Source organism: Pelobates fuscus, chromosome 1, assembly GCF_036172605.1.
Source record: "Pelobates fuscus isolate aPelFus1 chromosome 1, aPelFus1.pri, whole genome shotgun sequence".
Classification (NCBI taxonomy): domain Eukaryota; kingdom Metazoa; phylum Chordata; class Amphibia; order Anura; family Pelobatidae; genus Pelobates; species Pelobates fuscus.
Window position 1 is genome coordinate 79,733,003 of NC_086317.1, and position 23,788 is coordinate 79,756,790.

The window sequence follows — 23,788 nt, forward strand, 5'->3', positions numbered from 1 at the left end:
ATAACCTCCCCACATCCCTACTCTGAAACGGTATTGAAAAACCCTCCGTAAAGCCTTGCCATAAGAATTCGGCGTCCTGATGGTTACCGTACTGTTTTAGCCACGGCAGCATCTCGCCTATTTTCACCGGGGTAGCCCCCCGCGGCAGCGGAGGGGGCCGACGCTCCATTGGCTCCCACTCCTGGTGCAGACTTACCTCGCTTAAAACACCGACTGGCTCCATGGGCCCCCCCACAACCGGAGCACTCGTGCTTAAACTGGCACGACGTTCCGCACTTGCATTGGCCCTCGTTAAAGAGCCAACAGAAGCCTTTCTTTTGCCCGGCCGATGCAGGTCCCCCAGGGGCCGCACCGGCCGTCCCGTGAAAGGGCGCAGCCTTCTGCGCCATCATGAGCCGCATCCAGAGGGGAAGGTCCATTTGATCCCACCGCATGCTGGGATTCGCCGCTAACCTCTGGCGAAATTGTTCGTCGTACCGCCACCAGGCGACCCCGCCATAAGTCCGGAACGCTTCCCCAATCCCGTCTAGGTAGCAAAACAGTTGGGAGCATTTATCCGGCGACTTTTCCCCTATCACGCTGGCCAGGATACAAAAAGCCCTTAGCCAGTTCCCAAATGTTTTGGGAATCTTCCGATACCTACGCTTTTTCTCCTCCTCTTCCTTCTTCGCGTCCTTCTTGTCCTCCTCCTTCATGTCTAAGAACTCCTCCAACGGGAGTAAGGAAAAAACCTCCACAAACTCACCCTTCCAAATTTTCTCCTTTATGTCCATTTTTAGATGACAACCTAATGGGCCCGAGAAAGACACGTGCACGTTTTGCCGCGCAGCGTCGGTAATTTCGCCCCCAATACCAACCTTCTCCCCTGACTCCTTAATAGCTTCGGACGCAGATAACCCCACCTCGCTATCCTGTGCTGGACCCACGGCCCTACCCGGAGACCCTTGGCCCTTCTCACACGTCCACACTCTCCCAAACTGAGGTGAAGCCATTTCCCCACCCGCCCATGAGTCTAAGAAAGATTTTAAACAATTCAATAGTGTTCCTGCGTGTGGTGCAACAGTTGACTCACCGCCTGAGCCCGAAGCCGCAGAAGGCCGTGGGTTCGTTTCCCTTCCGTCCGCCATGCTTGGCTCTGGAGCATCCAATTGGCGCCGACTCCTGTCAGCCTGGCCCTGCCTCAGGACCGCGGGTGTAGTGCTGCGAGACCTGCAAGGAGAACGACACCTGGGTAGTGTGTCCACATGATCACATACCCGCCCAACCTCCTTATGCTCCTGCCTGTAGTTCCGCACCATGTCCCGCCTCCCTGCCTGGCCCTCCCGGCCGTAAGCGCTGCGCCGCTGACCTGGCGAGCTCCTGCCTGATGACCCAGACGCACTGCGCCGCTGCCTCCTCCTCCGTTCCCCTGAAACCGAGCTCCTCCTGCTAAGCCTGCTTGTTGACCTGCTCCTCTCTCTGCCCCTCCACCCGTCAGCCTGCCTCCTGTCATGCCTGGCACTGACGCCGCGCTGTTCCCTGCTGCGATGTGGCCTAGGGCTGCGCGAGAGACCCCGCCGTCCCCGGGAGCCGCCCCTGTGGCCCTCCCGCTCTCTCCCAGCCCGTCCTGTCTCCATGCCCTGGGCTGATTCCTGGGAGCTATCCCGACCCGCTGAACCTGGCCCCTTTTGGGCCGCCTTGTGAACTGGGGATTCCACTTGTCTGTCCTGGCGCCTCCGGTCCGCTTAAGCCGCGGGCCCTGCCGGCCCCAAGGTACCTGGCTGGGCGGACCCGCCGTCTGTGTCCCTTGTGCTGCGCCTGGCCCCACTAGAGGCCGCCCCCGTTGTGTCCCCTTGCACAGGGGCTCCCCCTGCCATCAGGGGGACCGCCTGATCTCTAGAGGCCTCCGCTCTGCCCCCCGCCCGCTGCCCGGCCCCAGCGCCATTCCCTGACTCACCGGGCCGCATCTGCTCGCTGCTTCCTCCATCCGATCCGCTCTGTGTCCTGGCTCCTGCCGCAACCGTCCCGCCTGCCGCCTCCCGGCGGGGCGCGCACCGCGTGGTAGGCCTCGGCCTAGCTGCTGCCCGCGCCCGGCCAGCACCGCGTCGAACAGACGGTGCCGGCCGCGTCACCTCCACTCCGCTGGGGCCCGCTACCTCATCCCGGGCCCCAACAGACTCCGCTGACGGGCTCCTCCGTCTGCCGACTTCGGGCTCCATGCCTGGGCTCAGCCGCTGGGGCGGTCTCGCCCTCCTCATGGAACGCCGTGCAGCCGCCGCAGGGGTTGTAGGAGGGGGACCCTGAGCCCCCAGTTGCTCATGAAGCCAGGCCAGTCCTCTATCCCGCACAGCAGCTCTCACTCCCTCCAGGATTTCTTCCGTTGATGCCATGATCTGAAAGACAAAAGAAAAAACCAACACAGACCTGCCAAAACAATTACCAGGTAAGTGTCAGTTTAGTTAAAATGTCCCTTACTCCTAAAATGGCCGCTTAATATACTCCTATTATCCAACCCCCATATACCAATAACCACGCCCCTTTAACTGGTTACTCCCCTGCCTACTCCTGGCTCTGTCAAGGCCCACTCCCCTGACTGCGCTGTTCCATGGGCTTCATTACAAAAATTCTTTATAAAAAATGATTTTCATAAAAAAAATTGCTATTACTAAGGGGCAGAGTTCAAAATCATGAGGTAGCATCGTATTTAAGTTGAAACTCCACCTCATTTCCATCTCTACTATTTGTCCTATTAGGTTTTGTTATGAATTTGCTATTTTTCGGGTTTTTTTTTGCAGGCTCCACATGAGCCACAACCGAAAAAGACTTTTGATTAATTTAAAAAGTTCTTTGTATCTTGTGGTTATGAACTAAAATGCTATTTAAACTTGGAACTCCTCTGTATGTGTAAAATGTCGTCATTTTTTAAAATAGGCCAATATTTTTAAAATATATATTTTTTACCTGTTGGTTTCTACAGTTAAAATCACATATAAGTCAGACCAGGGCCGGATTTAGATGAAAAGAGGCCCTAGGCTATTCCACTTATGAGGCCCTTTCACCTCCCATTTTTAAGTTTGTAAATTACATGAGAGACAAAAAAAATACATCATGTGGCGAAACCGACCTCGCCACGTGTCCTTGGAGGGGGCTGCTTGCCTGCCTCTTGCCTTTGGACTATGGACCAAACTTTATGGGAATGTGATACCCCAGATAGCTATACCATGGAGCCTATTCATATAATGAAAGACTATGGGAAAGACTTTAGCTCCATGGCAATTGTACTGTGTGAGTAGGATCTGCGCGCTATTCGGTAGTTTTGTGCGTGCATATCCCAGCTATCTGGGGATAGGTGAAATGTCTGTGTGTTATGTGTAAATGTGACTTTATGTATTTTAAAGTGTTTATGTCGTTTTGCAACCATGTGGTTAATGGAGTCTGCCTCTAGTCCTGGATAATTGGATTACTTCTCCAATTAACTCCAGGGCAGAAGGGAGGAAACCAGGGTGCATTGTGGGGATGTTTTTCTGCCAGCCAGAAAGGAACAAAAGATACTTTTAGTAACTTTTGAACCCCTGGTCGGATTCATGCCATTTTTTAATATGTTGTTCCCCTGAATGGATTGATTGTGGATATGTATTTTTATGTGAATGTGATGTATGGTTTTAAAGTTATGAAAGTTGTGTAAAAGTATATTTTACACTGTATGCATAATGGGATTATGTGTCCCACTAAGGGGAGGGGATGTGTGGGAGGTAACATCTATGTGATTGGTTATTTTATGCCTCCCCCTGGGTGTGGCCTGTATGTGTGAGTTGGAAATAAAAGCCAGGCTGGATGAGCCAGTCCAGAGTTCCTGTTTAACCCTCAAAATGAAGTGTCGTCTCGTTCTTGGGGGGAAATGGATTGTAAGCTGACTGCCAGGAGTGTAAGCGGATTGTATGCTTTTCTTGTTCAGCTGTTCCAGTTCGGAGTGTTATTTCGTATCCAGATCGGGAGTTTGGTGTTCTGCAGTAGCTGTGCCTGTCTCTAGGAAAGGGGATTATCGCCTAAACGGATTTTATTCCCTTTTATGCTGAGACGGTCCGCAACAATTGGTGGCAAGCGGCGGGATCGTTCCTACAACCAGAGGGACAGCTACAGACAACACCATTCCTGGATTACAAAGTAAGGGCAACACCAGTACTCGTACAGCGTCCCCACCAGCAGTCATGTTCTATCGATATGAAGGCGTAGAGTTTGCTACTGAGGTAATGAGGAGAATAGCCAAATATGGCCCGAATCCCCGGAAGGTGATTGTTGATGCAGCTATACAGCAACTGCTTGAAGAGAACCAGAGGTCACGTGATCTCGAGCACGATTTCATCCTGTTAATGGTGAGTCATGGTCAAGAAGATGAGGTAGCCGATATCCTCCTCCAACACAAACCAGAGAAACCCAAAGTAGAGGACTGCATGGAGTGGTACTGGAAAGGCCCCCAGCAGGCAGGTGGAGATGGGACCGAGGTCTCTCTACCGGCCCTACAGGGATGCTGGGCAGTCGGCCCAGATCCCCAACGGCAGTGTGTACCCCAGGGAGCTGATGGTGTCGTCCATCCTCCCCAGCGGCAGTGTGTACCCCAGGGAGCTGATGGTGTCGTCCATCCTCCCCAGCGGCAGGCTGAGTTACAGGGGGCAGAGGTAGTTGTTCCTGCCCCCCAGCAGCAAAGTGAGACGCCAAGAAGGCAGTGTGAAGTGAAGGGAGCGGAGAGCAGCGTCCTCCCTCCCCAGCGGCAGTGTGTGCCCCAAGGAGCAGAAGGTGCAGTCCTTCCTCCCCAGCGGCAGTGTGTACCCCAGGGAGCTGATGGTGTCGTCCATCCTCCCCAGCGGCAGTGTGTGCCCCAGGGAGCAGAAGGTGTAGTCCTTCCTCCCCAGTGGCAGTGTGTACCCCAGGGAGCTGATGGTGTCGTCCGTCCTCCCCAGCGGCAGTGTGTGTCCCAGGGAGCAGAAGGTGCAATCCTTCCTGCCCAGCGGCAGTGTGTAACCCAGGGAGCTGATGGTGTCGTCCGTCCTCCCCAGCGGCAGTGTGTAACCCAGGGAGCCGAAGGTGTCGTCCTTCCTCCCCAGCGGCAGTGTGTGTCCCAGGGAGCAGAAGGTGCAGTCCTTCCTCCCCAGCGGCAGTGTGTAACCCAGGGAGCAGAAGGTGCCGTCCTTCCTCCCAAGCGGCAGTGTGTACCCCAGGGAGCTGATGGTGTCGTCCATCCTCCCCAGCGGCAGTGTGTCCTGCAGGGAGCAGAGACAGTCAGTCTCGCACCCCAGCAGCAGGACAAGAGAATGAAAGGGGAGACAGCTGGTCTCCCTTTCCACCAGCAGAGAAAGTGGCAGGGAGAGGAGCCTGCTAACCCCTCTCCCCAGCGGCAGTTCACCGTCCAGAGAGAGGAGCTTGTTACACCCTCTCCCCAACGGCAGCCTAACCCACCAAGGGGAGATGTTAATCCCCACAACTGTGCAGATGGGACCATAGTCTCTGAACTTACAGCACAAGGGGTAGGGACGGTCGGTCCTGTCCCCCAGCCACAGAGCGGTGTATCCAAAGGGGAGACAGTCGGTCTCTCCCTCTGGCAGCCGAGCTATGCACCTAAAGGGGAGACAGTCAGTCTCCAGCAACCAGGCTCCAACCAGACTACTCCCGTGGTAGTGCGGGCACCAGGACAGAGTACCGCTGGTCTCTGCCCCCTCAGCAACCCACCAAGGCAGCCTACCAGTCCCCCACACAGCCGTGGTAAGGCACCTGGACATGGACCAGATTCTCCCTTACCCAGGTGTAGTAACCGTTTATTGTGGGTGGGCTGTACTGCTGTTTCTGTTTTGTGGGTGGGCTGCTGGACTTACCAGGGCACTGACCGGCAGGAGGTCAGATACCCTGTTAGTCTATTTGGAAAAGGGGAGAAGTGTGGCGAAACCGACCTCGCCACGTGTCCTTGGAGGGGGCTGCTTGCCTGCCTCTTGCCTTTGGACTATGGACCAGACTTTATGGGAATGTGATACCCCAGATAGCTATACCATGGAGCCTATTCATATAATGAAAGACTATGGGAAAGACTTTAGCTCCATGGCAATTGTACTGTGTGAGTAGGATCTGCGCGCTATTCGGTAGTTTTGTGCGTGCATATCCCAGCTATCTGGGGATAGGTGAAATGTCTGTGTGTTATGTGTAAATGTGACTTTATGTATTTTAAAGTGTTTATGTCGTTTTGCAACCATGTGGTTAATGGAGTCTGCCTCTAGTCCTGGATAATTGGATTACTTCTCCAATTAACTCCAGGGCAGAAGGGAGGAAACCAGGGTGCATTGTGGGGATGTTTTTCTGCCAGCCAGAAAGGAACAAAAGATACTTTTAGTAACTTTTGAACCCCTGGTCGGATTCATGCCATTTTTTAATATGTTGTTCCCCTGAATGGATTGATTGTGGATATGTATTTTTATGTGAATGTGATGTATGGTTTTAAAGTTATGAAAGTTGTGTAAAAGTATATTTTACACTGTATGCATAATGGGATTATGTGTCCCACTAAGGGGAGGGGATGTGTGGGAGGTAACATCTATGTGATTGGTTATTTTATGCCTCCCCCTGGGTGTGGCCTGTATGTGTGAGTTGGAAATAAAAGCCAGGCTGGATGAGCCAGTCCAGAGTTCCTGTTTAACCCTCAAAATGAAGTGTCGTCTCGTTCTTGGGGGGAAATGGATTGTAAGCTGACTGCCAGGAGTGTAAGCGGATTGTATGCTTTTCTTGTTCAGCTGTTCCAGTTCGGAGTGTTATTTCGTATCCAGATCGGGAGTTTGGTGTTCTGCAGTAGCTGTGCCTGTCTCTAGGAAAGGGGATTATCGCCTAAACGGATTTTATTCCCTTTTATGCTGAGACGGTCCGCAACACATCATTACTGTGATATATATCAATATGTTAAATGAAACATGTTGTGATTGGTACTAACCTTTATAAAAAATGTGGGACGTATAATAAATTTAAAAAAAAGTCAAGATGAGGAGAGGGAGGGTGAATGTGAGAGGGAGGGGGGTGATGAGGAGAGGGGGGGTGATTGTGAGAGGGGGTGATTGTGAGAGGGAGGGGGTGATGAGGAGAGGGGGTGATTGTGAGAGGGAGGGGGTTGATTGTGAGAGGGGGGTTGATTGTGAGAGGGGGGGTGATTGTGAGAGGGAGGGGGTGATGAGAGGGGGGCTGATTGTGAGAGGGAGGGGGTGATAAGGAGAGGAGGGTGATGAAGAGAGGGGGGGTGATTAGGAGAGGGGCGGTGATGAGGAGGGGGAGTAATTGTGAGAGGGAGGGGGGTGATGAGGAGAGGGGGGTGACTAAAAAAATTACCTTACCTTAACCTTACCTTAAATCCCTGGTGATCCAGTGGGGGCTGCCTGGTGGTCCAGTGGGGTCCCTGGTGGTCCGGTGGCCCTCATTTCCACCATGGATCTCGCGAGACCCAATCAGAGCATTGCCGTGGTAACCCGCGGCAACGCTCTGATTGGGCAGTGCACGCGAGATCCATGGTCTGCAGCTCTGCACATTGCGGAGCTGCAGATCGCCGGTCTCGGCATCGCGGCAGGAGGGGCATTGCAGTCTGCCCCAGGCACCCCCCTAGTAAGTGGCACCCGAGGAGGACCGCCCGCCCCTTAGTACGCCACTGGTCATATCATATGCGTAGAATTTCTCCTTATTTTCGGTTCAGTGTTTTAGTGTTCACTGTTTTTAGAATAGTGTAATTTTAATTTTGCTAACAATTTGAATGTAGGCCCCTTTTGATCTTGAGGCCCTAGGCTGAAGCCTAGTTAGCCTATAGGAAAATCCGGCCCTGAGTCAGACGAAGAAAACTACCTGCACTTTCTGGTTCATACCATCCTTTCTGGTGATGCTTATCTGATACCAATATATGTATGACCACAAATACTAACTAACATATTCTTCCTTTCTGTACAACATAAGACATCTATTGTGAAGGGGATTTTGCAGAAGCCTATACTGTCGCACTCTTGCATTCCTAACAGTACAAAAATAAAGAATAAATAAAAAAATAAAATAAAATAAATCACATATAAAAGCTATTTCATTCTCCTTATCTTTATCCTTATCTGTACAATTCCATTTAATCCTAAGGAGTTGGGCTTTAGGGACATTAAGTAGCCATGGTGAAAAATGGCACTGTATCCTTGAAAATAACTATTTACTTTTTGAAAAAGGTGCTGGTTTTTAATGTCCCCTTGTCAACATAAATGCTCAAATTCAAGAAGTTTACTCTATCTTTACTGTAATTGGTGGTGAGTTTGATTCCTCAGTCATTTTGATTTAACCCCTTCAGGACGGAGTCAATAGTGCACGTTCTGATCAAAACAAAACGTAAACAAAAACTGGAATTTGCGCTATATGTCTGTTCACCCGTAGTTCCCCTCTTTCATATTATATGCACCCACACTTATTATATATCATTTTGTTCAGGAGAAACAGGGCTTTAATTTATCATTAACTATTCATATATGGAACATAATTCATTATGCCATCATGGGGGTAATTCTCATTCCTGGGCTACCATACGCTCTCAAAGGCAACATAACCAATCTGGCAAATTTCAATGTCAAAAAAATGAAATGCAAGCCTTATATGTGACTCTCTAAATTTCCAAAACACCATGAAACCTGTACATGGTGGGTACTGTTATTCTCGGGAGACTTCACTAAACACAAATATTAGTGTTTTAAAACAGTAAAACATATTACAACAATAATATAGTCCATAAAAGTGCCGTTCGTTTGTAAAAAATGCAAAAAACTTCACTTTTACTTAAAATATCATCGTTGTAATACAATTTACCAATTTGAAACACTAATATGTGAGTTCAGCGAAGTCTCCCGAGTAAAACAGTACCCCCCATGTACAGGTTTTATGTTGTCTTGGAGAGTTACAGGGTCAAATATAGTGCATGCAAATTAAATTCTCTGCACTTTCTCCCTGTGTTGTCAGGTATGTCAATCAAATTTTAATTAATCAAATCACCTAATTATGTTAAAAGATTACTTAAATATACACGTAGAATTTTAATATATATGCATTTATAGGTATTTAAATTCTACGTGTATACTAATGTAATCTTTTATGTAATTATATGTATTTATCTATATATATTTGCGGTTATTTGCATTTTATATATAGATAGATATATATAGAATGTCATTATAAGTGTATTTTGTTACCAATATATATATATATATATATTAATAACAAAATACAGTTAGAATGAAATTACATATGGATATATAATTTATATTAAATTTTGTTTCAATATTTTATTTATTAATTTTATTATTTTATTTATTTATTATTGTAATTATACGTATTTATATATATAATATATGTGTATATATCTATTATATATAATATATGTATATTATATATATGTAACGTCATTCTTAGTGTATTTTAATACTAATATATGTACTTATATTAGTATTAAAATACACTATGATGACGTTAAATATATATAATATACATATATATTATATATATATTATATATACATATATTATATATATATAAAAATATTTATTTTATTTTATAACATGTTTAATTTTTTTTTTTTTACACTACCCACCAGCAGGGGGACTGTCTAATATTTTAGACAGTCCCCCTGCTGGCAGATCCACAGCCAGCTATAGGGGGCCATGTGATCGCTCTTTGAGAGCGATCACATGGGCCCCGGGGGCCTGATTTGCCGTGGGGGGGCTGCCTGGGCTGTGAGGCAGTCCTCCCGAAGCGGAGCGCCGGGAAGGAAAGTATCCCGGGCGCTCCAGGGCTTAAAGCCGTTACGGCGTTCTATGCCGTCGCAACGGCTTTAAAGCCCACTAAATGCGTGACGGCATAGAACGTCGTAACGGCGGGAAGGGGTTAAATGAGATAAAAAATTGTTGAAAGATGATTCATTGCCCTTCCAAATAAAAAACAAATTGTCTATATAACTGCTATATATCACGAGGCTCCCATCTACTGTCCCTGTATATAAATACCTGTTCCAACAGGGTCATCAATAGATTAGTGTAGCTTGGTGCGAACCTTGTGCCCATCGCCATGTCTCAGATTTGAAGATAAAAATTGTTATTAACCAAAAATAGTTGGGGGAGCAAAGTGGCACACAGAAAAAATTCTACAGTTTGGGGCCAAAATACATTTCAGCTACGCTAACCTCCATTAACCCAACATTCTAAGGCAGGGTTGGATTTAAGTGTCTGCAGGTACAGAACTGTCAGACACAAAAACCAAAAAAATTAAGATGTATTAGACACCAACCAAAATAGTGGAGCTTGCAAGGTGTATTGAAATAAACACCTACCCTTACTTATGGACTGGAAAAAATGTCTGGGAAAAAGAGAAAACGGCTAATAGTGTAAAAACGTAAGGTACTTGGGTGTGTGAATAAAACTCAATGGTCTAACTCACATGGAAATGAGCCTCCCAGGATCGGCTCAAATCATATGGGCAGGAGGGTACTTGATGACACAACCCCCTCTTCTTATCCCCTCGAGTGGCATATATGGGAAACAAACGTAGAGAGAACCAGTAGAGATCTGGTGTAATACTTTCACATAAAAGTTTGGAAATTATGTATAAAATGAATATTGTTCATCTTTTCTAGAGCCATCTGAACCTGGCTCTAAGTGGTAACGCTCTGTGCCTATCAGGGGGCACAACCCTACTTTGCAACCAGGAAACATAAGTACCTGACTTTTATCATGAAAAACGAATTATTGCATAAAAACAAATGTATAAAATAAAAACAGTAAAAGACTATGCGCAAATAGTAAAAGTAAATAAATACGTCCTTGCTTCTCCTCCGAGATGAGTTTTGCCCTCTCCTAGGGCTTTGTCAATTGGCATGTTCCGCTTGCATAGTCTCCCCTTCCCCTTTTGGACGCTGTATCCGTTTTCCTCCAATTAAGTACTGGGGTTCTGGGGGTGTGTAGTCTAACCAGGTGATGTGAGTTTTAATCCCGGTCCATTACGGAAGTGACGTGACCACTCTTTTCACGTCACTTCCTTTTGAAATAGCTATATTCCGTCCTAGTTCTATAACCCGGAAGTGGAGTTATGCTACTTCGAGCGCACGTCAATTCCTCTCATGTTCTGATTGCCATATTAAGTCAGGGATGAATCACTTAAAGTAGGGGGAAAGAGAATAAATATATACTCTTAGCTGTAAAGTGGGAAATATCGATCTCGGCACTCCTCATCCGTTTGCAGCTGTGTTAATACATAGGATATAATAAGGAGGCATATATAGCATGAGCATCAGAAAGAGAGAAGGGAAAGAATAAAAGGGGAAGAAAAAGGAGCAAGTACTTCCCAAAATACATAGTATACTACATATCCCCCCAAAATTTGTGCAAAATAAATAAATAGATAATTGTCTGTAAATGGTGATCAATAAAATATAAAAGCCAAATAAGAACTGAAGCCACATAAAGGGCTACTTCAAACCCAACGTATCTTATTTAGATAAAAGGTTATAGAAGAGTTATAAAACATGACATATTTCAAAATCATTGTTTCGGCCAAAAGGAGTAAGGGTATTTAAATTAAAAATCAACTTAATTTCCTGCTGACACATTTTTTGGATAATATTCTCCCTTCTCCAATTCTATTTTTGGATGCCAAAAAATTGGAGTTGTTTTGTATTATTTCTATGTTTATAATGGGATGAAAGACTGTGTCGTTCAAAGCTGTGTTTTATGTTTCTTATGTGCTCCTGTATTCTTACGTTGAGAGCTCTACCGGTTCTGCATACATACATGCAGGTACATGTGATTAGATAAATAACCTTTTTGGAGTGGCATGTGATAAGTTGCTCTATCGAAAATTTTTCTTGTTCATTCTGTGGGTTATTAAACACTTTTATTTGTCTCTTCTTTAAGCCTGTATTTTTGCATGCTCCACATATGCCACATCCATAGAATCCTCTTGATTCTCCCAAAATGTTTTTTTTTTTTTCTTGTTTCTTAGCCCTAATATGGCTATGGACCAAATAATTTTATTTAAAATTGGTCAATATTTATAAAAAAAAAATTTTTTTACCTGGTGGCTTTTACAATTAAAATCATATATAAAGGCGATCCTATTTTGATTTCTCCTTTAATTGTTTATATTCAAGTAGTTCTATCCTCCTGAGTTACCGCCGCGTAAGCTCTTTTTTTTTTTTTATTCTTTTTTTTTTTCACTCGATAGGCATAGCAAGTTTACATTAACGTTTGGGCTTGCGCAGAAGCCAATACATGAATATCATTCTTGGAAAAAACGGTATACAATATACATTTACAATACAAGCCAGTTCCTTAACCTATTGGTACTTCCCTCCTACCAAGGGTTTTTTATTGTAAATTCAGGCATTTTGGTTAACTAAGGAGCCCTATCTTTTTGAAGACTAAACTGGCCTTTAGGCATCCTTGTTCCTCCAACATTTTAATCATGCCTGGGAAAACTATTGAAAAAAAAAACAGTCCCTTGAAATAACCAAGGGGAGAAGAGATAAAAACAAGAAGATAGGAGGAAACGTGAAATTCACAGAAAGCAGAGGAAAGATAAGGTGTAATGTCAAGAAAGATATGGAGAAGAGAGAGGGGAAAAAGATAAAAGAAAGATAAAAGAGGGGTGGGGGGGTGGAGGAAGCAGAGGGCCCCCTAATGTCGAGACTGTTAGGGAGTTTCTTCTATGGCTAGTCCGAATCCGCATCACTTTCCGGTCCCTGTCAGTCTTCACCTGAGCCCACTATGCTATTGTCCCATGGTTCCCAAAGTCTCTGGAATGCCACTGTCACCCCCCTTACCCTTGCTGTCAGGTCATCCATAATTCTACATTCTCTTATCCTGGATATCACCCCCTGAAACTCTGGGACCTCAGGTGAGAGCCACGCAGTTGCTAATGCTCGGCACGCACTTAGAGTTATCTTATGTACTAGTTTCTGCTCTTTTTTAGTCCACCCGTCAATTGATCTGTTTAGCAGATATATCCACGGGTCCATATCTAGGGGGTAAGCTCTTTCTAAGACTTGTTCCGGATACCCTTTTGCTTAAAATCATTTATAATTTCCAGGGACTGTGTTTTAAAAACCTCCTCATCGTACCAGTTTCTCCTAATTCTTAAGAGTTGAGCTTTTGGAGCATTTTGACAACTGCTCTTCTCCACAGAACTATCTGACCCCACTTCCCCACCCACTTCCCCACCCAAAAAAATATCTACATTGTTGCTTGCATCATGTTTGGAGAAGACACAATAGTATAACTCTCACTCCTTAGGAACATATGAAAATAAAAATAATTGTAATTACCAAGCAGCAAAATTATTTTAATTAAAAGAACACTAAAGGGTCAGGAATACAAATGTTAAGGCCCCCAGCCCCTATTAAATAGGTTAAAAAAATATCTTTTGCCTTTACCCTGCATGTGCTCCGCCCCCTTGGCTGAGATCATCAGGATTGATAATCTCAGGCATTAAAATTTAAAATTAAAATAAAAAAAGCATTGGGTGGCTAATGTGCACGCACTGTGCCAATCAGCATCTCCTCATAGAGATGCATTGAATCAATGCATGCACTATCTCTAAACTCCACAACACTACATTTCTCTCTCAGATCACCACCTGTTTTTGTTTGTGCTTGAGAGCCCTCTCACCCAACAGCCTTGCGAAACCCGCCTTAGCTCAGAAGGGACCTGAATTCTATTGACCTCCAGCAACTCTCAGTTGATGTCCATTCCAAACTCTCATCCATCCCTACCTTTTCATGCTCTTGCTCTCTCATTAGTTCATGCTCACGCTATCCTAGATGTCTTTTTAATACCTTCTCTCTCCTTCGCCCACCTCAAGCCACTCCTCCAAACTAACCTTTCAGCCGATAACCTTGCATGCTACTTTACCGACAAGATTGAAAAGCTAAGGAAAGAATTCTACCTCCTTTGCTCCTCTCTAGCACAACCACACCTGGATTGTACCTTCCCTACCCTACAGGCCTTCTCCCCAGCTAGAGCACAGGAGGTGGCTGAGCTTCTCTTCTCCTTTCGTCCCACCACCTGTCCGCTTGATCCCATACCCTCCCACCTTATCAGATCTCTCTCCCCTTGTCTTGTACCATCCTTACCATCCTTAACACACATCCTTAATTGCTTTCTTTCATTTGGTGTTGTCCCTGCTCCACTTAAGCATGCTGCTGTTGTACCCATCCTAAAAAAGTCATTCCTAGACCCGTCTTCCCCTTCCAATTATTGTCTTGTATCCCAGGTGTCAGGGTGGCGGTCCGATGCCCGGGACCCAGACCCAATATGCCTGATGTTAAGTGGGAGTCTTCAGCGTGGAGGTGGATTAGCAGGGTCTGGTGCAGGGTAACCGCACGCCCCCTGGTGTTGAGCACCAGCGTTTGTGCAGCCACATACCAAGACCATGATTCAGCTTCAGCAGATAACAGGAACTAGGAGCTTGGAAATTAAGCAGACCTCCCAGGAGCTGAATAGGGAGGCTCTGCAGCAAGATTGTATCCAGTACTAGAAACAAAGCAAGACTAGAGATAGGCACCAAACATGAAAACAAGACAGAACTAGTAGAACCCAGAACCAGAGAAGGATAGTAAGCTAAACCCAGAACATATACACAAGACATGAGGAAAACATGAACATACCATGGGCATGACTGGACAGGACTGTACGTGGACTGGGTATACAAACTGAAACAAGACAAGATAACAAAACAAGAGGAGAAATAACTAAGTACTACATATGGAAATCATGGGGATTTAGTCACACTATATGATCATACATTGCATAAGCCTGCCAACACCGCCAATGTACCCCATATCTGGCAGGTCCTACACTGCCTAATGTATGCTAAAACAACCAAAAGACATATATATCACTTACCTGCAAGAAAGGGCAGAAGCCTTGAGGAGCTGCCTGCAGGAACACTGAAACAGAGTGAATGATGGAAAACAAACGGGTCTGGCAACATAAAACAAACATTTAAAGGAAACCTGGAGACTGGGAAATCCAGGGACGAACTATAGGAATGAACCCAGAAATCCCAGCATAAAGAAAACCAGACATAGACTAGAAAACCAAAAAAACAAGGAAAACTAAGCAAGAATAGCAAAAAGAGTACTGGATACCAGAAGCCAAGTCCAGACATCAGAACAGAGCAGAGCAGATCATGAAACCAGGTTCCTTTTTCCTCAAAGCTTCTAGAAAGACTTGCCTATACTCATATGACTCACTTCCTAAATTCAAACTCCCTCCTCGATCCTCTTCAATCTGGCTTCCACCCCCTCCACTCTACTGAGACTGCTCTTATTAAAGTTAAAAATGACCTAATCACAGCTAAATCCAAAGGCCACTAATCCAGACTAATTCTTCTGGACCTCTCTGCCGCCTTTGACACTATTGATCATGTCCTCCTTCTCCAAACACTTCAATCCCTCGGTCTCTGTGACACTGTCCTCTCGTGGTTTTCCTCCTATCTCTCCCTGCGCTCGTTCAGTGTCTCCTTTTGCAATAACACCTCATCCTCTCACCACGTGCTAGGTTGGAGTCCCCCAAGGAACTGTTCTTGGTCACCTTCTGTTCTATTTTTATACTGCCTCTCTTGGCAAACTCATTAACTCCTTTGGATTCCACTACCACCTGTATGCCGACGACACCCTGATTTCTCCCCTGCGGTCCTACAATGTGTCACTGCTTGCCGTTCTTCATCTCCGATTGGGCGTCCTCCCGCTTTCTGAAAATCAATCTCTCTAAAACGGAGCTTCTTATTTTTCCTCCTCATAATGCAGATCCTACTCCTTCACGTTCCTTGCAAGTTGATGGTACTTGCATCAGTCCATCCTTGCAAGCTCGTTGTCTTGGTGTTATCTTTGTTCCTTGGCCTCAACTTTGCGCCTCTTATCCAGTGTGTTGCTAATAAAACCTGTTGATTACACCTTAAAAACATTGCCTGCATCTACCCCTTTCTCACGCAAGTGTAGCGGTACTTACCCTTTCCAGGGGCCGGCCGGGGTCCTCTGTTCGAGCCGCGCGCGGTCCTGCTGCTGCACGAGCCACGTGCGGCTCATCCGACGGCTGGAACAGAAAGGCGGGCAGTGACCGCGAGAAGCGGTCACGTGTCCCGCCTGACTCTAAGAGCGCACCGCGGGTCTCGGGCGCGCTCTTAAAGGGACAGTGGGAGCCTAAATTGGAAAAGGCCTCCCATTGGTCCCTGTCATACCACATTCCCCATACACTTACCTTTTGGGGGCGTGGATATGACAGGGGCCAATCAAAATAGGTGTTTAGTTATATATACTCACCTTTTTCCCTTAGTTCCTTGTCCTATCGTGGTTTCTGTTTCAGTTCCCTTTTGCGCTTGTTGTATTCAGTTGTGTTCCTTCGTACTTGACCTTGGCTTTGTTTTCTGACTACGTTATCTCTTTATCCTTATCTGTTCTGTTTGCCGGCTTGCTGTTTACTGTGTACCAGACCCCGGCTAGTCCTAGTTTACGCTGTCTCTTTGTGCCCTTGACCTCGGATCGTTCCTGACTCTGTACTTCTCCTATATACGTCGAGTCCAGCCACTCTAAGGTCCGGTAGACGTATCTCCCCTCTGTGTTGTCTTCTGTTTAGCTGAATCCTTCGTGTTGGGGTATATTTTCGTTACAGCAAGATGCTGCCAAGGAGCTTGTTCATGCTCTGGTAATCTCTCGCATGGATCGCATGGATTACTGTAAGTCTCTCCTAGTTGGTCTCCCCAGAAGCCGAACTGCCCCACTACAATCAGTAATGAATGCTGCCGCCAGGCTTATCTGTCTCACCAGCAACTCCTCCCATACCTCACCCATTTGTCGACCCTTCACTGGCTTCCTGTATCTTATAGGTGTCAATTCAAAATACAAACCCTTACCCTTAAAGCTCTAACCAACTCTAGCCCCTGTTACATTTATTCACTGATTCATAGATATTATTATTATTATTATTGCCATTTATATAGCGCCAACAGATTCCGTAGCGCTTTACAATATTTTGAGAGGGGGGATGTAACAATAAATAAGACAATTACAAGAGAACTTACAGGAACAATAGGTTGAAGAGGACCCTGCTCAAATGAGCTTACAGTCTATAGGAGGTGGGGTATTAGAAACATTAGGATAGGAAATATCAGGTAGGAGTGAAGCAGAGCTGGAGAAGAGAGCAAAGCACTATCCCATAGGAGAGAGCAAGAGACAGGTATGTAAGGGAGAGATTACTCTGGGAGGCCATACGCTTTCCTGAAGAGATGGGTTTTAAGGCCCTTCTTAAATGATTGAAGACTAGGGGAGAGTCTGATGGCAGTAGGCAAGTTATTCCAAAGGAGAGGAGCCGCCCGTGAGAGGTCCTGCAAGCGCGAGTTGGCCGTACGGGTGCGAGCAGCGGTCAGGAGGTGGTCGCGGGCAGAGCGGAGGGTACGAGGAGGGGCATACCTCTGGATCAGTGAAGAGATATAAGAGGGGCTGGAATTGTTCAGTGCTTTAAAAGTATGGGTTAGCACTTTGAATTGACTCCTATAGGATACAGGGAGCCAATGTAAGGACTGGCAGAGGGGCGAGGTGTGAGAGGACTGACTGGATAGGAAAATCAGTCTAGCTGCAGCATTCATTACAGACTGTAGCGGGGCAGTACGGCTTTTGGGGAGACCAATTAGGAGAGGGTTACAGTAATCCATGCGGGAAATTACTAGAGCATGGACAAGCTCCTTGGTAGCATCTTGCGTAAGAAAGGGGCGGATGCGGGCTATGTTTTTGAGTTGGAACCTACAGGACTTGGCAACAAACTGGATGTGAGATATGCCCTATCTCAGTCTCTCCACTCTGCCGGTGACCTTCACCTGTCCGCTGCTCACACCCTTACTGCCAACTCATGCTTGCAGGACTTCTCGCATGCGGCTCCATTCCTTTGGAACAGCCTGCCCACCCCATCAGACTCTCCCCTAGTCTTCAATTGTTTAAAAAGTCCCTCAAAACACATCTTTTCAGAAATGTTTATGGACTCCCAGAGTAGCTTATCTATACTTAGCCATATCTGTATCTTGCTCTCCTAAAGAGCCACACTCCACTCTCGCCTCCAGTTCTGTTACTTTTCAACCTTGTTTGGTGGCTGTTACCCTTACTGCCCTGTTATGTATTTGTACCCCACCTCCTCTAGACTGTAAGCTTGTTTGAGCAGGGCCCTAATCTACTTATTGTTCCTGTGTCACTGTATAATTGTCTTATTTATTGTAACCCCCCCCCCCCCCTTTCATAATATTGTAAAGCGCTGTAGAATTAGTTGGCACTATATAAATACCAACAATAATCATAATAATGCATCTCCATTGGGAACGTTCAGCACCTCCATGCAGAGGGTGGAGACACTGAACGTCAATGACCCAGGAAGCACCTCTAGTGGCCGTCTAAGTGACTGCCACTAGAGGTGTTTCTAGGCACCAATGTTTTTTCTATGAAAAGGCAGTGTTTACATTAAAAAGCCTGCAGGGACAGACTATAGACACCAGAACCACTGCATTAAGCTTTAGTTAATGTGGTGACTATAGTGTCCCTTTAAAAAGCGAAAAACGCAAATTTTTGCTCAGATTATGCACCCCTAGTAGCCAGGTGCCTATAGGCAAATCAGGCCCTGCTCTAAAATCATTAGCTTACATTATAGGGTGTGCCATTGTGCCCCACTGGTGCTATTTTTATAGTGAATCCAATCGGTTTTCTTTTAATGATGCTCTATAAATCAATTCTATTCTTATTGTCTTACTGTTAAATAAATTCTATATACATTTAAAAAAAAAAAAAAAAATTCATAGATTAATGTGCACTCCACGGGATTTTTTCAATCACTGTTATTTTAATAAATTTAGAAAAACATACACAAAGTCATCTTGAGAAAGACCCTATTGGGGTCGAAACGTTGATCAGGACTTTTTTTTTTTTACCTATAAGGTGAGTGCCAAGCTTGCTGTATGTATATATATATATATATATATATATATATATATATATATATATATATATATATATATAATTAACAGAATAATAAAATATTATGCAGCACTGCTCACTGGGATTGTTTGCTCTAATCTTGACATGATATTGTACAGTTATTGCCTCTCTAATACATTTCTCTCATGTCTGGGTGTGGTCTAGAGACACAAATACACGTTTTAATTTGTTTTATTAATGATCCTCCTTACAAAAAAAAAAAAAATATATATATATATTAATAAAAAAAAAATACACGGTGACTGCAATTCATTCACAAAAAAAAAACCAAATCCCTTTTTGTATTGCCATCGTTTAACCCCCATCCTGTGTATTATTACATGACACGCTTTGTAGCCGATCCTGCTAATGCTAACGAGGTTTATTAAAGGTCCACTAAAGGGAGCCAGCGAATCCCCCCCCTGTGACCCGGCCGGGCGGCCACATGCCTGCTGTCCGCTCACTGTGAGTGGCAGAGCGTGTCACATGTGCAGCCTGTCCCTTTAAACCCCGTGCAATGCTCTCGGTCTGGCCACCTCCTCCAGCACCGGGGGTGTGGAAAACAAGAAAGGGATTTGGGGAAGGTGCTCGTGGGCTGGTGATCTTGTTCTCGCTCTCTCGTTCCGGTGAGATGGGATAGTGGGACCATGAAGACTTCAAAGCAGGGGATTTAAATCCCTCTCAGCCTGCAGCGCCAGATATGATCCTGATCACAGAGTAAGTGCATCGTACCCTGCCTGGGCTTTAATTCCCCTCCTGTACTAATATACCCAGATAATACGCCTGTCTACTCATTGCCTGATCAGGATTCAAAGCATTGCTAGCCACACATCTTACCATGGCTAGGGAGGCAGGGAGCCAATGGATGTGCACGTGCATATATAGCTATTTATTATTATCATTATAACTATTTTTATTTATTTTGTATTATTATTTTTTTGTGCATTTTGGTTCTGCCTTTTTTTTAGTGTTCGAATTCTATCCAGTGAATGTGTTCCAATAAAACATCTGTCCCTGTCTCACTGCCCCTAATTCTGTGGATCATGGTTGTAATCCTGTTTAGCTGTAGCAGCTCCTCCTGCCTAACATGACAGGGCTTATCAGGGATCCTTGGCTTGGCTGCTGCTTTATGTTGATGCTAGTTTGAGGATCCCCTCCTTTAACACAGAAAGGGGGGTCTGCAAAAAAGAAAAAAAAAAGGTGGTTTGGGTTCAGCTGCCCTGCATTATTTATAGAGGTTAGAGTGTGGAGCAGCTGAATGTTCTCCCAGGCAGATGTTGTTGTATGTGCCCTTCTGCTTGTCTTTGGGGGAGGGCACACAGACATTGCTGCTACTGCTGTATAATGAAGACACAGCTCGCTGTTGTATAACATGGGATTCTGCTGTATAATGGGGGAACCAGAGAGGGATATGTGTAAACATTACACTGTGGGAGATACTAATCCCTAGCATTAGAGAAGTGCAGAGCCCTCTCACTGCATACTGCTTCAGAGAGGTTCACATCGATCACCAGTCATGTTTTCTCTTTATAATACTATTGATTTGTGAGATCTGTCTAGTTCCAGAGATGGGAAAGCTTTTTTTTTTTTTTTATAAATATTATTACAATTATTTGTATAGGCTGCCTGGATATCATTATGATTATTTTTTATTTTAATTTTTTTTTTTTTGGAGTCACACATTTTGGAGAAATTATTTTTATAGACCACTTTATAAACAGGACGTAGATACAAAATTCCCCACCCCCAAAACCCAGGTATCTTAACTCTTTCTTTGCTGTGCATATCGTGTAGTAATACTAAGGTATTAAATGTCTGTGTGTAGTGTCTGCCCAAATTAACACCTTCATTTATATAAAAAAAAAAAAAAATACAGTAATATAATGATTGTGTGACGTGTTTTGATTTGCCTACAGTGTTCTGTAAATCGGTGATTTGTTGTTTATGGTATGGTTTTATTACAATGATTTATGCTGAGAAAATAGGCATCTTTTCACCCCTTGCAGTTTAATGAAGCTTGTATTTAAAAAGATGAGGTCTGCATTTTCTGATTGGCATTATATAGTATATTACACATGGTCACATTGTAGCTAGTTGGCCAGAGAGAATTCATTCATAAAATTCTGGCTATAAAGCAGAGTGATTGTTTTTCTTTTGCAGCCTGGCCTTCACAGAGCATTTGCTTAAATAAACACACGCACTATGCTATTCCCTTTCCGCCGCAATCTATTTATTTAACTATCTTTGAATATCATATCAGATTAAATTAAGATTTAATAATCTATTAACCTCTAGCATGCTGTGTTCCAGACGTGTTACAATAATTTTTAAGTGGGCTGCAGCTTGCTTCCCTTACATGATATGGAGATTGGAAACATCTCTGTTCCAATTGAATTATTGGCTTTACTATTTTATTGTAACAGTGCTGACTCTACTGGGGGAAGTTGTCATTTAAAGGTTTAATGTAGTTATGATGAGGATAAGACTAACTGTGTATCCAGGATCTCACATCACACAGCAGATGGGTTTCAAAGTATAGATGTTCATCACACAGCTGCTCCCCTCTTCATCATAAAAGATTCTCACCATCCCAGTATTGACTAAGGAAATGGACTGCAGTGTAGCCAAGACTTCGGAATAAAGCTTAGTCTTGAGTCCAAAAATAATTTCAGTTTGTAATACATTTACTTCACTTGATAATGAACACATACTTTATTTACCTGTTCATAATTGTTTTTACAGTGTGAAGGTTTAAATGTGCAGATTAAATTTCAGTTTAAATTACAAGTAGGTCAAACAAAGACTATATATATACATTTTTTTTTACTCCTCGGACCAGATAAGAAATGCTCATATATTGGGTTATTCTATATACAGACATTAATATATGTATGCGCACTTGTGCAAGATTGCTGTGGGTTTTACTGTCTGAAGTGGCCACTTAAGGCTCGAGATGATAAAAACTCATTATATTTTTATTACTTGGACAATAAAAAAACAGTCATAATAAGATGAATCATATTTTATGTAATATATGTTCATTAATATCATCATGTTCACTTGTGCAAGGCCCCCTGTGAGTTTAATGCTTGAAGGGTCCATTCAAGGCTCTATGCAATAAAAGTTCATCTTATTTTATTGCTTTCAAGAACTGGCTCTGGGAAAAAAAAGGATGAAATTGTTCTTGCACTATTGAATCATCGTTTATAATTCCACTTATGTATATTGTTATCTTGATAAAGGCAGAATATATGTGTATAGTGACCGCAGTGTATTAAAGTGCTTCCTTTAATCTCACCCTACTGTTGTTAGTGCAATGCACGAGACACAAAAGATGTTCAGGGTTACATCTACCTACCAACTTTCCTATATTTTTAGGGAACTCCCAGTTTTTTCTCTCTACCATTCTAAAATGCTTGTTCAATCTAATGTTGTTTTTCTAAATAATCTAAAAGCCATGTTGCTTCTCAGTGTACACAGTACATGACACTGTGAACATTCTAATTTCATGGCACGCGTACAGATTGAAATTAGTGGAATATTTTTTAATATCTGTTTTTAACTGCAAGAACTTCAATCGTTACACTATCCCTTTTTATGTGCACATTTTGTTTACTCAGTAATGCTTTATTAGATATTACTGACCTGGGGCCCCTCCCCATAATTATAAAAACTAAACCTAATAAAACGATTTCAACGTACCTTTTTTTTTTTGCTTATTTTTTTCAAAATTTTTGTTATATTCTTTATTTATTCCCAACTCACGATCGGGAGAGGGACTGACTCTGAGTTACAAATACTCATGTTTGCAAAAACATAACAAAATATAAGGCATATATTAGGTAGCATTAACATGTATGGAGTTTTTTTTTGTTTTTTTTAGATGCTTAAGACCTCAGTATGGGGTCTAGCATGCTCATGTTCTCTCCTAATGATGGTCATTTCTAAGGCGAGTGTATGCTTTGCCCGCTGGTGGCATGTCTTGCTAGATGGGGTTGCCGGCAAATTAAGGTCCTTGTCAGGAGATATAGACCTTACAAGCAATATAAACAATAAAAAGGAGAAATAATAAGAAATCTTGGATGGTATTAGTTGGTAGTGTATACCCTCTTTGCAGCAATTCCATAGTTGCCATTACCTGAGTGCCCATGAGGAGTAGCGTGTGAGAATGCCAAATTAAAAACACGTCAGGCTAATAGCCCTAGGGTAGTGATGCGCCTCTAGGTCTCATTGGGGTATGTGTTAGCTGTCAGAGTGAAGAGGTGTGTGTGTGGGGGGGAGAGAAATCTAAACTGTGGGCTAGTTCTGTCATCTGTAAAGTTTGACATGCAAAATACATTATATGCTAGTAATTTACGCTTAAAACAGTAACGACAGTTCTAAGATTTTAAGAGGGATCACTATGCAATTAGGTAAGCATGCTTAAAGAGTGTTTGTGTCCTTGGGGTAGAAGGATGTTCAAGGTGCTTCAGGTTGTTGCCGAGGTGGATGCTTCGGTGCGTGCCTCCCGGGGGGAATGCGGAGCGACCCTTGACAGATCCCAGAGATGTGGCTTCGCGGGAGCCTCTTGTGGTCTAGGTCGTGCTGCTGGGTGTGTTTGCCCGAAGGCCCATGGTCTCCAACAGAGCTGCTGCCTGCTGTGGGTCCTGGACTGTGTGGGTGGTCTCTCCTTGTTGAACGTCCAGCGTTTGTGGTGATCACCATCTGTAGCAGATCTCATGGGCCCTGAGCTGTGTGGTGAGGGGCTGTAGGGATCTCCCCCATTGCAGG

At 44.4% G+C, this 23,788-nt stretch overlaps 1 protein-coding gene across 2 annotated transcripts in view; it reads left to right on the forward strand.

Annotated features, from left to right (window-relative positions):
- Positions 1–19,587: 19,587 nt before the first annotated feature.
- The window catches only part of SH2B2 (SH2B adaptor protein 2), an 81,136-nt gene continuing 76,935 nt past the window's right edge, over positions 19,588–23,788 (forward strand). For both annotated transcript variants that reach the window (XM_063449908.1, XM_063449909.1), the window contains exon 1: positions 19,588–19,735. The gene's annotated coding sequence lies outside the window, so the exon portion shown is untranslated. The remainder of the gene's footprint in view (positions 19,736–23,788) is intronic.